At 40.2% G+C, this 13,095-nt stretch overlaps 1 pseudogene across 1 annotated transcript; it reads right to left on the reverse strand.

The window, feature by feature from the left end:
* Positions 1-3,226: 3,226 nt before the first annotated feature.
* LOC308639776 (chloride channel protein 2-like) lies at positions 3,227-5,758 on the reverse strand (annotated as a pseudogene). Its single transcript has one exon. The product of its transcript is annotated as a chloride channel protein 2-like (transcript).
* Between the last annotated feature and the right edge of the window lie 7,337 nt (positions 5,759-13,095).

A 13,095-nucleotide genomic window follows, 5' to 3' on the forward strand; every position in this document is an offset into this window, starting at 1 on the left:
TATATATATATATATATAATTTTCTTGTTAGCTGTTTGGTAGTAAAATAAAAGCAAACCAAAATAAAAATAGATGAGCTATTATTGTCACCATTCTTCTAATTTAGTCTGGTTTTTATACCGGCTAACTTAACTCAAGTGATAACCATTATTATTGGTTCAGGGCAGCAAAAAACATCAAATGAGAAATTGGCAGATGTCAAAGGGCTTCTGTAGGACATGGTTTTGTTGTTAAACAGACAGAAAAACGAAAAACGCCCACATTTCAGATGAAGCACAATTATGAATACAACTCATGGCAGTGTTGAAATATGTCCACAATCTTTGACACTCCTCACACTAAAAGACACATTATTCTCCCTCTTTTGAAATCCTTAATTTTAGATATGGTTTATGAACTTAAAATCTGGATGCAGCAGAAATGATGCTCTGTGGCATCCACACCTATACAAGATGATCTAGCTTCTTACTTTCTAGTGTACTCTTTAATATTTTTAGCTGTAGAGGAACACAATACTTTTATTTATTTATTTATTTATTTTTTGTGGTGCCCTGGACCACACTTTTGGCTGATGTGTGGACCCACCTTCTATAGAGATACTTCATTCAAGCAATAGGAGAGGGGGTACTTGAAGATCCCATTAATTATCTTTTTTTGGACACAACACCTTTATTTTATTTATTTATTTTTATGTGGTGCTGAGGCTCGAACTCAGTACCCCACACATGCTAGGCAAGTGCTCTACCGCTGAGCCACAACCCAACATATCTATTATCTTTTATCATTTTTATTTCTGTTTTACTTATTCTGCTCACCTCGCCTTGCAAAGAGTGATATTGAAAGACAGGAAAACATCAACCTTCTATCAGTTTATTTCATACCTAGATTCCAATTATTATCACTACTTAACAAACTATGGAAAAACTCCTGCTGCTTACACCAACCATTTTATTTTGTTGTGACTTTTTTGTGTCAGGGATTTAGCAAGGGTTTGGCTAGGAAATTCTCATGTGGGATTTATCCTGAAGTTGAGGTAGTTGTAAACTTGAAGTTGTAGTTCTCCCAAGGCTTGACTCCACTGGATGTTCTAAATAGCTTATTTGCAGTGCTAGGAGTTGATGCTTGCTGTCAGCTGGGACAGAAAAGCTGCTTTTCTATTTCATCACCAATGTTATGTGTTAATTACTTATTTGTTTGAATGTGTGTCTCTTTATTAAAACAGAGTTGCTTATAAAAGTTTTATTTATACCTTCTTCCTATGGCTAAGCAGAATGCCCTAAAATTTACAATTATTATTTACAATAATTATTTGTGTTCACATAGCTTATATTCTGTTTGAGGATATACACAAACACTTTCAAAAAGCAATAAATATGGAGGAGACCTCATGATATGACAGAAAGGGAAGGGAGGCAATTTGAAATTGAGTAATCAGAAAGGCATCCCTGAGATGCTTTTAAGAAATGCTAGAAATGATAGCAGTGATTTATGCTAATATTTGAGGAAGATCATGTTCAGTAGAAAGAAAAAGAACTGCTAATTTTAAGATAGAAGGAACTTGGTGTTTATGTACATATAGCTAGAGCAATGCACTGAAGTGTTCAAAGAAGGAGATGAAATTGGAGAGAGAAGAAGGGGTCAGATTAAGTAAGTAATTATAGAAATTTCAAATTTTCCCTGAATGATTTGAAAGGTTGTTTGTAAAGGTATTAAATAGAAGAGAGAAGTCATGTAATTTAGTCTTTTTAATGGTCATTGAATATTGTGAGGGGAATGGATTATGGATATCAGTTGAGTTGCTATTTGCTATCATAGAGGTCCAAGCTAAAGATATTACTTAACATGGAAGAAAGAATTCACAAGTAAATGAACAGATGAATAGGTAATTGAATGAATTAACAAATTAAGAAGGAATGGAAAAAAGAATGAATAAATGAATTAATCAATAAATGAGAAAAAAGGAAAAAAAAGTGAAGAAAGGCAGGAAAAAAAGAAGATACATAACCAATGAATCTATTTACTAATAACAAGGAGTATTCTCAGATGCTCAATCCTTTTAGTCTTGTTTGTCACACTTAGTAATTCAAAATAGGCTAAAATACCAATCTCCTTCAGCCATGGATTTACGTATTGATTTATTGAAACACTATAAGTCTGCTGGAATACAAACAGGTTCATGTGTTCCTATTTTGTAATTCACTGCCATTTTCCCTAAACAATTATGTCATATATGTTACACACACACACACACACACACACACACACACACACACACAATTTGCTGTTTCTCTATAGTATGAAGAATCAATCCTAAGATCATGAGAAAATTATCATGCCATGTTAATGCTCCCTTTTCAAAACTACCTGAAGAAATTGTTTTGAAATTGTCCCCTCCAAAAAATAACCAGAATTCTAATTTCTCAACTTGATGTGTAGTTCTTTTTTTCCCCTTCCATTACTGACTGGCCTCAAAAATCACACTACTATCACACATTCTGCAATTTCTTTACCAATTCTATAGTATTAAAAAATTTTGCATAGAAAAAATTCTGTAGAAAACATGATTTTAACTTTAGACTTAGAGAATGTATAATGAAATGTACTATTTGCCTGTCTTATAGTTTTTACTACAGTAGACATAGAGTTCATTGTCAAAGGCAATTGTTTTTGGTTCATCAAACTTAACTCTGTGAAGGGAACATAGTACCATTTGGACTGCTACCATGTCCAACGTCTCTAAGGTACAGTTAATTTGGCAGGACACCTTCTGAAACAGTATGCTGCTCATCATTGCTGACAATCTGAAGAACCTAACCATGTCATTGAATGCCAAAGGACTATTTCCTCTTCTTTTTTTTTAAGTGGCTCATTAGGTGTTTATTTTGTTCTATTTAAGAATTTGTTTTATTAAATTAATATAAAAATCTTTGTAAATATCTATATACATCTGGTCATTGGAGGTTCCAGTATAAACCCATCTTAGTTCTACCTTTTTTCCCTTCAAAGGGGAGCAGGGGTCAAGTGACCCATCCTGCCAGGGTGGTTCCAATCTTCCTGCACTTGGAAATCTTTCTGCAGGTGGGTGCTGGGTGGGATTCCAGGTAGTATAGACTGGGAAAAGCTAGCATCCCAGGTCTGGACAGGGGACTGGAGATCCAGCTGCCTCCTGCTTTCCCAAGGCAGAAGGGATATGGCTACCACCATCCTGGGCCACCCAGAGAAGGGTTCACTGGCACTTGTCATTGCTGTCAGAAGGGCTGCCTTCCCGGGGAAGGCCGTGGCAGGAGCAGGGTCCCCAGAGTACATGCACCTCAGTGGTCTCTGTGTCACTGCTGCTGGTGGCACTGTCTGGGAAGCTGGCAATGGGTGGTCAGACTTTCACACCCTGTGCTGTGACAGAGCCCTCAATGGCCTTCCAAAGCTCCTTTAGGGTAACAATTCCAATGAGTCTGCCAATACTGGTAACATAAGCATGGTCCACACCCAGTAGTGAGAGGATGGTGTGGGTCTTGTGCAAAGAGGTGCGCTCCACCAGCTGGAAGGGGGCAGGATCAATTTTGCAGTCACTGAAGTTGACAGGTTCATCTAGTTGTTGTTCTTCCCACTCCAGAATCTCCTCAGGGCTCATCTCGCCTTCCAGGTCTGAGTCACTCTCTGAAGCTGCCTCAGGAGGTGGACTGCCACAGAAAAGGCTCCTAAGGGCAATGCCTGCTGACTCCACATTGCCTGTAGGACTCTCCCTGAGGTTGGTGGCATTGCTGGGTCCCCTCTTTAAAGCAGGCTTCAGGGGCTTGTGAGTCTCCCCACGGGAGGCAGGGAAGCCTGAGTTGTCTGTGTTCACCTGGAAGTGGACAGATGTCCCTGGGCTAGGAGGACTCTCCTGATCAGAGGGTGGAGATGTCTGGGCCTTTCTATGCTCCTGCATGTACTGTCGCCGGCGGGTGGGGCTCAGTTGAGCTGCCAGTAGGGCCACCACCTGTGAGCGCTCAATGGACCCCAGCAGGATCATGGACTCCTGTCCTCCATACTGGTGGCGGCCCCAGCCCAGCTCAGGCAGGTAGGGCAGTTTCTTGATCCTGATGATGCTGTCATAGAGTGAGGGCTGTAGGCTCTGGGCAACAGCATTGGCCAGGATGAGGGCAATCATGACAGGCAGGATATGGGCGATCTGGCCCGTGAGCTCGAACACAATCACGGCTGTGGATACTGTGTGTGTCACTGCTCCTGCCAGTGCAGCCGCCCCAAACCACTGCATAGCCCCCAGGCACAATCCGGTGGGTACTTCTGTCTGTGTGAATCCCATCTGGGAACCAGGCAGCCATGCTTTCACCCACCAGACATCCAAATGCTGCTCCAATGACAAAGACAGGCATGAAGGCCCCGCAAGGCACAGGGATGGTTGTGGCCAGTGCAGACATCCAGAACTTCATCAGAATGAAGATGACCAGGGTGAGGAAGACGTTGGCACAGGGTGGGCTCCAGGCCTGTGAGGTGCTGGATGGCTCTAGCTCTTCTACTAGGCCCTGGCGGACCCATGTCCGGTTGTCAAACAAGGTGATCAATGTCTCCTTCTGTGAAAGCTGTCCATCCATGAACTGCCCAAAGCCAGGGAGGAAGGTCAGAGTGGAGATGAGCAGGGTCACCAGAGCCGGGAAGAGCAGGCGTTTCCTCATGAGGAAGCGATTGATGGTTTTCTGTTTCTGCATCACCTGGACAATCTTCTGGTTCAGGTAGACAAAGAGGGCTCCCCCAAAGCCACTAGCAATGCCAATGACAGCAAAGGCTGGCAACTCCTGTAGGTCAAAGGGAAAGTCGAGCCGGAACCGGGTTTTGAAGAGAGTAGTAATGGTCTCTTCATCACGGTTCCAGACTGCCAAGACCCGGAAGATGAAGGCACTGAAGGTTGCAGCAAAAAAGCCCCGCCAGTAGTTTCACACAGCAAAGAAGGTGGAGGTGACCTCGATACTGAACAGGACACCTCCAATAGGTGCTGCAAAGCAGAAGCCCACACCCACAGTACAGGCAGCAGCCAGCATCTCCGTGTTCCGAGATTCATTCTGGTAGATACCCCCAAAGAGAGAAAGGAACTTGCTGAGAAGGGCAGCACACATGCTCGCAATATGCACAAAAGGGCCCTCTTTGCCAAGGGGCATTCCACTGCCCAAGGCACAGGTCAGCCCAATGACTTTAGCCTCAAAGGTCTTGAGAGTGAGGTATTCTTTCAGCACCACTCCCTGCAAGATGGTCTTCATCTCCGGGATGCCAGACCCAACAGCCTGAGGGGCTAGGATCTGTGTGAATCCAGCTGAGAAACTGATGAGAACGACAGGGTAGGTAACCCAGGCCAGGTACTGGAGTAAGATGCTGCTGTTTAAGCCCCAAGACATCCACTGCTGGGCCTGTAGACAAACAGCAATGGCATAATCCATGGCCCAGCTGACCAGTGCCACGAGGAGCCCCAGGAGGACCAGGAAGATCCAGTCTTCACCAACCCTGGATACTAGGAACTTGTGGCAGCGTACTGAACAGATGCGGCATCTTGCACATCGGCTCTGTCCATATTCCAAGAGCTCTGGGGGAGCCCAAGGGGAAGGGGGCCCCTTCCAGGGCTCAGGGCCTCCCAGGCGAATCCGAGCAGCTTCCTCTTTGGCAAAGGCCCGAGTTCCTGAGTATACCGGCCATACATCAGGGTCTGCTCCTACTGCAGCGCTCGTGGCTCCATCCCCTCATCAGCCGCCATGGCCGCCGAGGCCGCCATCACCGTGTACTGCCCTCTGGCTTCCCTCTGCCGCTCGGGCTCCAGCCTGGTCTCTGCTCCCAGCCCGCAAAGCCCAAGCAGGCACCCGTCCGGTCCCCGCAGCCCGAGCGGCCGAGTGCAAGAGTGCAGTGTGGCGGGTCCCGGGCGGGCGCCGCAGGCGCTATTTCCTCTTCTTGTTCCTATGTGAATGAATTAGTAACCATTTGGATTTTATAAAGCTAAGAGTGAATGTGTGTGTGTGTGTGTGTGTGTGTGTGTGTGTGAGTTTCAGATTGATCATATAAATATAAAAAATAATGAAGGATGTTTAAAATTTACTTCCAGTATTTTCTTAGACTACATCATATTAAGGACATATACATGGAGTATTTCTGCTCAAAGCCACCGGAAGTAATTATGACACAATACACACATTGCATAATATAATGCATATTATATGTTATAATAATACAATAATTTATACATTACACATATAAAGTATATAATGAATGTATTATACAACTTAATATAATAACTATGTAGCATGTATATTTCTATATATATGAATGAGATCAGGCTAAAACTATTTACTAGATTTTAGAACTTATTTTGAAAAAATAAGAAGATTAAATAAAAAAATAAATGGTTCTCTGTAGAAACAAGTTGGAAAGAATAGTAAATTGTGTGAATCAGCTAAGACTTTGAAAGTGAGACACTATTCTGCATAAGTTTTAAAATAGTTTTGCTATCTGAATTATGCCATGTGTTTTATTTAATCAAAGAAAATATTATCCAAAAATAATAAACGTACAAAACCCCAAAAAATAAATGACTAAAGGAACTTAACCATTTATCAAATTGCTAACATAACCATATAGAGAAAATAATTACTTTAAGTGTCTTTTGAAAACAATACTCTGAGTGTATGTCTTTCATAGGGTATATTCTAAAATTTAAAAAAATCTGGAAATGAATTTTAAACTTCATTATTGTTCTCTTTAGTGATATGATATATTTGAAAATATTTCATGTATGATGTACAATAAAGACATAAGCAAATGTGTTGTTTTAAAACATATCCATATGTACTTCAATACTCCTTTCTCCAAGAAGTATATTAGGTCATAGGGGCTCCTTGCTCATGAAAGGGATTATGACCTTTATGACAGAGGTTTTACACAGGCTTTCATGCTTTTGCCCTTCTGTCCTTTGTGCCACCTTTTCTGTAACTGTGGCTGGATTCATTGAGATGCTTTTAATGAATAGAATATGGCAGATGTTGTCATGTGCCACTTCTGACATTAGGCCTTATTTGCTATTGTGGCTTCTTCATTGCTTTCTCTAGGACTACCCTCTATGGACACTCTACAAAGACAGTTAAGAATAATTATGGAGAGATCAACATGGCAAAGAACTGAAGCCTCTGCCAATAGCCTTATTTGAGAGCCATCTATGGAATATATACTCTAGCCTCAGTCATGTGTTCAGAAAACTCCAGCCCTGGACAACAACCTGACTGCTATCTCGCAAGAGATTCTAAGCCACAAATACCCAGTCAGTCTGCTCCCAAATTTCTGATGCACAGAAACTATGAGACATAAATATTTATACTTTTCAAAAAATTAATTAGTGCATTATACTTATGCTTCATAAGGAGTTCATTTTGTCAGAATTACACAAGCATAGAATACAATTTACTCCAATTCAGTCCCCAGTATTTCTCCTGTCTCTCCCCTCCTCCTCTCCCCTGTTCCCTGTCCTCTACTGGTCTTCCATATATTTTTAATGAGTGAATTATAAATACACATAAAGGTGAAATTCACTATAGTATATTCATATATATACCTAGGAAATTTATGTTAGTTACATTCCACCTTTCCTCCTTTTTTCTCATCCCTCCTCTCCCCCATTTAATCTCCTTCTTCTACTCCACTAATCTCTCCTCTATTTTCATTAGATTCCCCCACTTCTTTTTCCCAACAGTCCAATGCTTTATCTTATATACAGAAACAAAACCATAAGTATTTGTTCTTTAAAGCTGCTAAGTTTTAAAGTTTGAAGTAACTTGTTATGCAAAACAAACAACTAATGTATTAAATAACATATATTTATACATATATGCATGTGTTAAGACATGCTATGGTTTGGATGTTTATTTCCCCTCCAAATTTCATCTTGAAATTTAGTCTCTCATGCACCAATATTAAAAGGTGTGGTGTTTAGGAGGTGATTGCGTTATAAGGGCTCCTTGCTCATGAATGGGATTAAGAACTTTATGAGAGAGGTTTTACACAGACTTTCATGCTTTTTCCCTTCTGTCCCTTGTGCCATGTGAGGAAGTAGCATTTATCCCCATTGGAGGATGCAACAATATGCTGCCATCTTAGAAGATGCAAGCAGCCCTCAGGAAACATCAAACCTGCTGGTGCCTTGAATTTGTCTTCACAGACTCCAGAACCAGGAGAAACAAGTTTCTGTTGTTTATAAGTTACCCTGTCACAAATATTTTTATTTAGCAGTAAAATCATTCAATGTGAATTTAGTAAATTAAGATAAAATTCTAATATTAGGTTCAATGCAAATTGGAAAGTGCAACATGAACTCATCTATTTTAAAATCATCTAAAAGCTCTAACAATGGTACTCCATGAGCAATGAACTCATTTAGCATCTAGCAGATTTATTTGTTTCTAAATATCATTTCTCACTAAAAAGAAGAAAGCTTGGAACAATGGCTTATTACAGAGTCTAAAAAATTTTCACGACAGCAATAAACATGAAAATGTTCAAAGACTAAAGGGTTCATGCAAAAAGGAAAAAGTAGCTGCCTTGAAAGGACTCTTCCAGGTCACATTTCAGAAAATATGAGCATCAGAAAGAATAATAATTATGACTGACTTTAAAACACTGAATTAGGCCAAGAATGGTGGCACATGTTTTCAATTATAGGAGGCTGGGACAGAGAATCACAAGTTCATGGACACCCTCACCAACTAAAGGAGAACATGTGTCACAATAAAAAATAAATAAAAGCTGAACTTGGTGGTAGAGTTCCTCTAGGTTCAATCCCAGTATCTCCCCCACCCCACACACTATAACACTAAATTAAAATTATGGTTATGTACTGGGGGGGGAGAGAGAGAGAGAGAAGAGGAATGTTCCCATCAATAGTAAGTAGCTTATTAATTCATTACTCCGAAATTGGGAAAGGGAAAATGTATTCATTGTGCCTTTTTAAAAGTAACAAAAACTCACCACCAAGTGATAAATAATTCTTTCCACAGAAGAGCTAATTATTAAACAAAATAAAATAGATTTAGAAAATCATCACTCAAATGAAATAATTGACTTAGGTAATGATCATCAAAGGAAGCTAAAATTATTAGTAAAATATTGTAAGAGAATAGGATATTCACATGATGACAACATATTAATTCTTGGATTCTTTCAATTATCAAGTGAAAATATGTGTTAATACTAGAAGATCAGGATGTAATTACCTTAATCAAGTGATCTAAATAAGCACTACAAATACAGATGCAGTTCAATGTTGTATGACTGTGTTGTTAGATGATAAATGCTAAGTATACCACATCATTTATAAATTATTTTAGCCAAAACATTTAATTGGAATCTAATCAAGTCTTTAGTTTTAACCTCTAGGACATCCTTGGGAAAGAGAAACAAATTAGATAATACTACTCCACTAAAAATATCTGAACAGATTGTATTGGTCTGGGTCCATTCACAGAACAGAAATCATGAAATAAATTTAGAGTGGAGAATTAATGTAAATAATTATTAAGCTAATATAAGAAAATTATTTTGAAATAATAATGAAAGAGGACTCTAAATTCTGTCCTTGGTATCAAGGAGATTATACAAGGAAGAAGAGCTTGGAAAGATGATATGCCCTCCCAAAGCCTGGCATTCAGACTTGTTGGGGAAACTATGTCTGAGAATAATGGAGAACAACTCTGGATTTCTTGGAGAAAAGCTGGTCCATAGTCACATGGCATGAAAGAAAAGAACTCTTGGAGTAAAGTAGAATGGTTATTAGTGGACTGCCTCAGAGATGGAAATGAACCACTACTGAGGATTTAAACTTTAGAGAGGGCAATATCTTCAAGAGGGAGGGCAGTGGCAAGGTGATCATGAGGCCTAGGGCAGGGTTATGAAGTCACTAAGGAACTTCATGTTCTGGAAGATTTCTACACATATGTCTTCAGATGTCTGATTAACAATCTATCAAAAAAATAAATAAAATAAAAAGTCACAGACCACCTAAAAACAAGAGTCCTTCCTTCTGCAATGTTCCCCCAGCACCCTCTATTGACAACATTAAATGTTATATCATCTTAAAAAAGAAATACTACATATCCAATACATTATCTTACAGCAAAAATTTGTGCTCCATTGATTATCTAAATATAAGTGTAGTGCATTGTGGGGAGCCATTCTGACACGTGATTGGGTGACTCCCGTTAAGGGCCTGAGGCACTCTGGCTGTGTCGGAGTTATCCCGACCCTTTCCTGATGAGAGAGCCCATCCGTGTGGGGGTGTGCATAACCACTGACCCTGGAGACCCAATCACTGACCCTGACCTTGGAGTGCAGCACCCCCCTCAACCTTCATTGGATGGAATTCTCCCCTGAATCTCTTGTCCCCCCAAATAAAAGGCTACTCCCCGGCATGTTCGCTCTCTCTCTCTCCTGCTAGCCCAGAGTAATCCTCGCTGCCCTGCTGAGCGGCTGAGGAGGGAAACAGAGAGGCGAGCCGTCTTGGACCTAGCATTAAAATAAGGTACTGTCTGTGTGTTTTATTTTGATCTCTTCTAACTAACTGAATGCCAGAACCTCATTAATGAAACCACTGCGCAGGCCGCGTGGTAGAATTGACGCCCAAGAGGGGGGCATTCTGAATTAGTTAGATTGAGTGGGAGCGCGCGCTAAAAAGATTAAGGGAAAGAGAAAATAAAGGAAAGTAAGGAATAAAGAATAAAGAAAAGGAAGAGGTGACATTTGGGTCACAAAAGTAATAAAGAGGATAAGGAAAATAAGAAATAAGATAAGAGAAAGGAAGAAGTGACATTTGGGTCACAAAAGTACCAGGAGATATTGAAGGAAAGAGACGTTAATTTACTTAAAATGGGAAATTCTACTTCTTCGGATAAGGAAATGTATCTGACTATTTTAGACAGTATAATTAATCAGAAAGGAAAACAGATAAAGAAAACTCAGTTATTGCAATTCTTAAAGATTGTAGGTGAATATTGTCCTTGGTTTTGTGACCAAGAGTCTCCAAATTTACTTACTTGGGAGAAATTAGGAAGAAAGTTACAGAGAGTTTGTCTTTCTACTGAAATACCTGGAGGTATAGAGAATATACAGAAAACTTGGACAGCCCTAGAAGTCTGTCTCTTTGAATACATGGACCAGAGTCCGTGGCCACCAGAAGACCTTCTGAGAGGTATTCAAAGAGCCATTAGGTCTATTCAAATGGAAAATCAGCCTGAAGCTAAATTAATTTCCTTTCCTTTGAGCCGTTTTAAAACAAAAGCGCTAGGAGCTAAAACAAAGGTTAGAATTGTGCAAGCTAGCCCGCAGACAGATTGTACAGAACAGCATGATAAACAAGAAGCATCTCTCATCTTGGAGAGCCCTCCAGAAGTGGTAAACAATCTTCCTGGAGAGGAAAATACAAAGGAAACTCCTAGTGGGGCTCAGGTTTCTTCTCAACCACGTGAGTTAGAAACCCAAATTCCAAATGGCGATAGTACAGAGTCTGATAGCAGCTCACAGTCTGAGGAAGAAGAATTAGACATAGAAACTCAGGACTTAGAGAGAAATTTTAATAGACTGCATTTAGCACCACCTGCCCAAGCTTTTAAAATTCGGCCGGTACCTGCTAGAAGGACCAAATTTAACAGGTGTGCTGAATTAAAGATGACTTTTCTTACCCCAGTTCAGCAAGGTATTAAGAAGGCTCAAGAAATGGGAGAGGATACTACTGGTTTTCACCTCTTTCCAGTTTTTGAGCAAACTAATGAACAAGATCAGAGAGTTAGAGTTCATGCTGTAATCCCTTTTAAAACTATCAAGGAATTGAAAAATGCATGTGAAACGTACGGCCCAAATTCGCCTTTTGTTCAGAGTCTGATAGAAAATATTTGCTCACAACCCCTTCCTCCTAGTGATTGGATTTTTTTAGCCAGATCTTGTCTGAGCGGGGGAGATTACTTGCTTTGGAAAACTTACTGGACTGATTTTTGTAATGAACAGGCAGAAAGAAACAGGAGACAAGGCATAAAGACGCCAGTAACGATATTTTTAGGGACCAAAGTTAGAAATGTGAACTTAAAGTCGCAGCCCCATGCGGAGGATTCAAATGGCGCGGATCAGCCCGCTTTCTCGCTGCCGCCGGCATTTCCTCCTAGCGGGAGCCCGGGAATTCCAGGAACGGTCGCACAGTGTGACGTCATCGCGCCGGCCATGGGGGCCGCCATCTTTAGATTTACCGGAGCAAAACAAACAGTTTCCATGCCGACCATGGGGGCCGCCATCTTTAATTTTACCGGAGCGGAACCACAGTTTCCGTACAAACCCCTAATGATTTTCAAGGCTTTTAAGAGAGATAATTTAGCCTATGGGATCATTACAGCCAGGACTTCCCTCCCCCACAGCCATTCCTTTAGATTATAGCTTGATGGTAATAGATTTAAAAGACTGTTTTTTCTCTATAAGGTTACATCCTGAAGATTGTGAAAAATTTGCTTTCACTGTCCCAGCAGTTAATTTTAAGGAACCTGTTAAAAGATACTGCTGGAAAGTTCTTCCTCAGGGAATGTGTAATAGCCCTACACTGTGTCAAAAATATGTTGATCAGGCAATAGATCCCATTAGAAATAGCTTCCCTGATGCATACATTATTCATTTTATGGATGATATACTATTGGCTCATATTAATTCAGAAGTACTTTCAGAAATTTTTACTCAGTTAGAGACCTCACTTACAACAATGGGTTTAAGTATAGCTCCTCAAAAAATTCAAAAGGTATCTCCTTTTCAATATCTAGGTCAGATAATTCAAGGGAGTACAATCCGTCCTCAAAATCTTCAGATAAGAGTTAAGGAGTTACATACCCTTAATGATTTTCAAAAATTATTAGGAGATATTAACTGGCTAAGACCATCCTTAAAGTTAACTACTTCTGAGTTAAGTCCTTTATTTCAGATATTACAAGGAAATCCTTCTCCAACCTCTCCACGTCAACTAACTTTGGAGGCCAAGGCAGCCTTAAGGAAAGTAGAAATTGCAATTAAAAATGCACAGCTTACTAGAATAGATCCTAAAGAAAT

Source organism: Spermophilus citellus (genome assembly GCF_964194105.1).
Source record: "Spermophilus citellus genome assembly, chromosome: X".
NCBI lineage: Eukaryota > Metazoa > Chordata > Mammalia > Rodentia > Sciuridae > Spermophilus > Spermophilus citellus.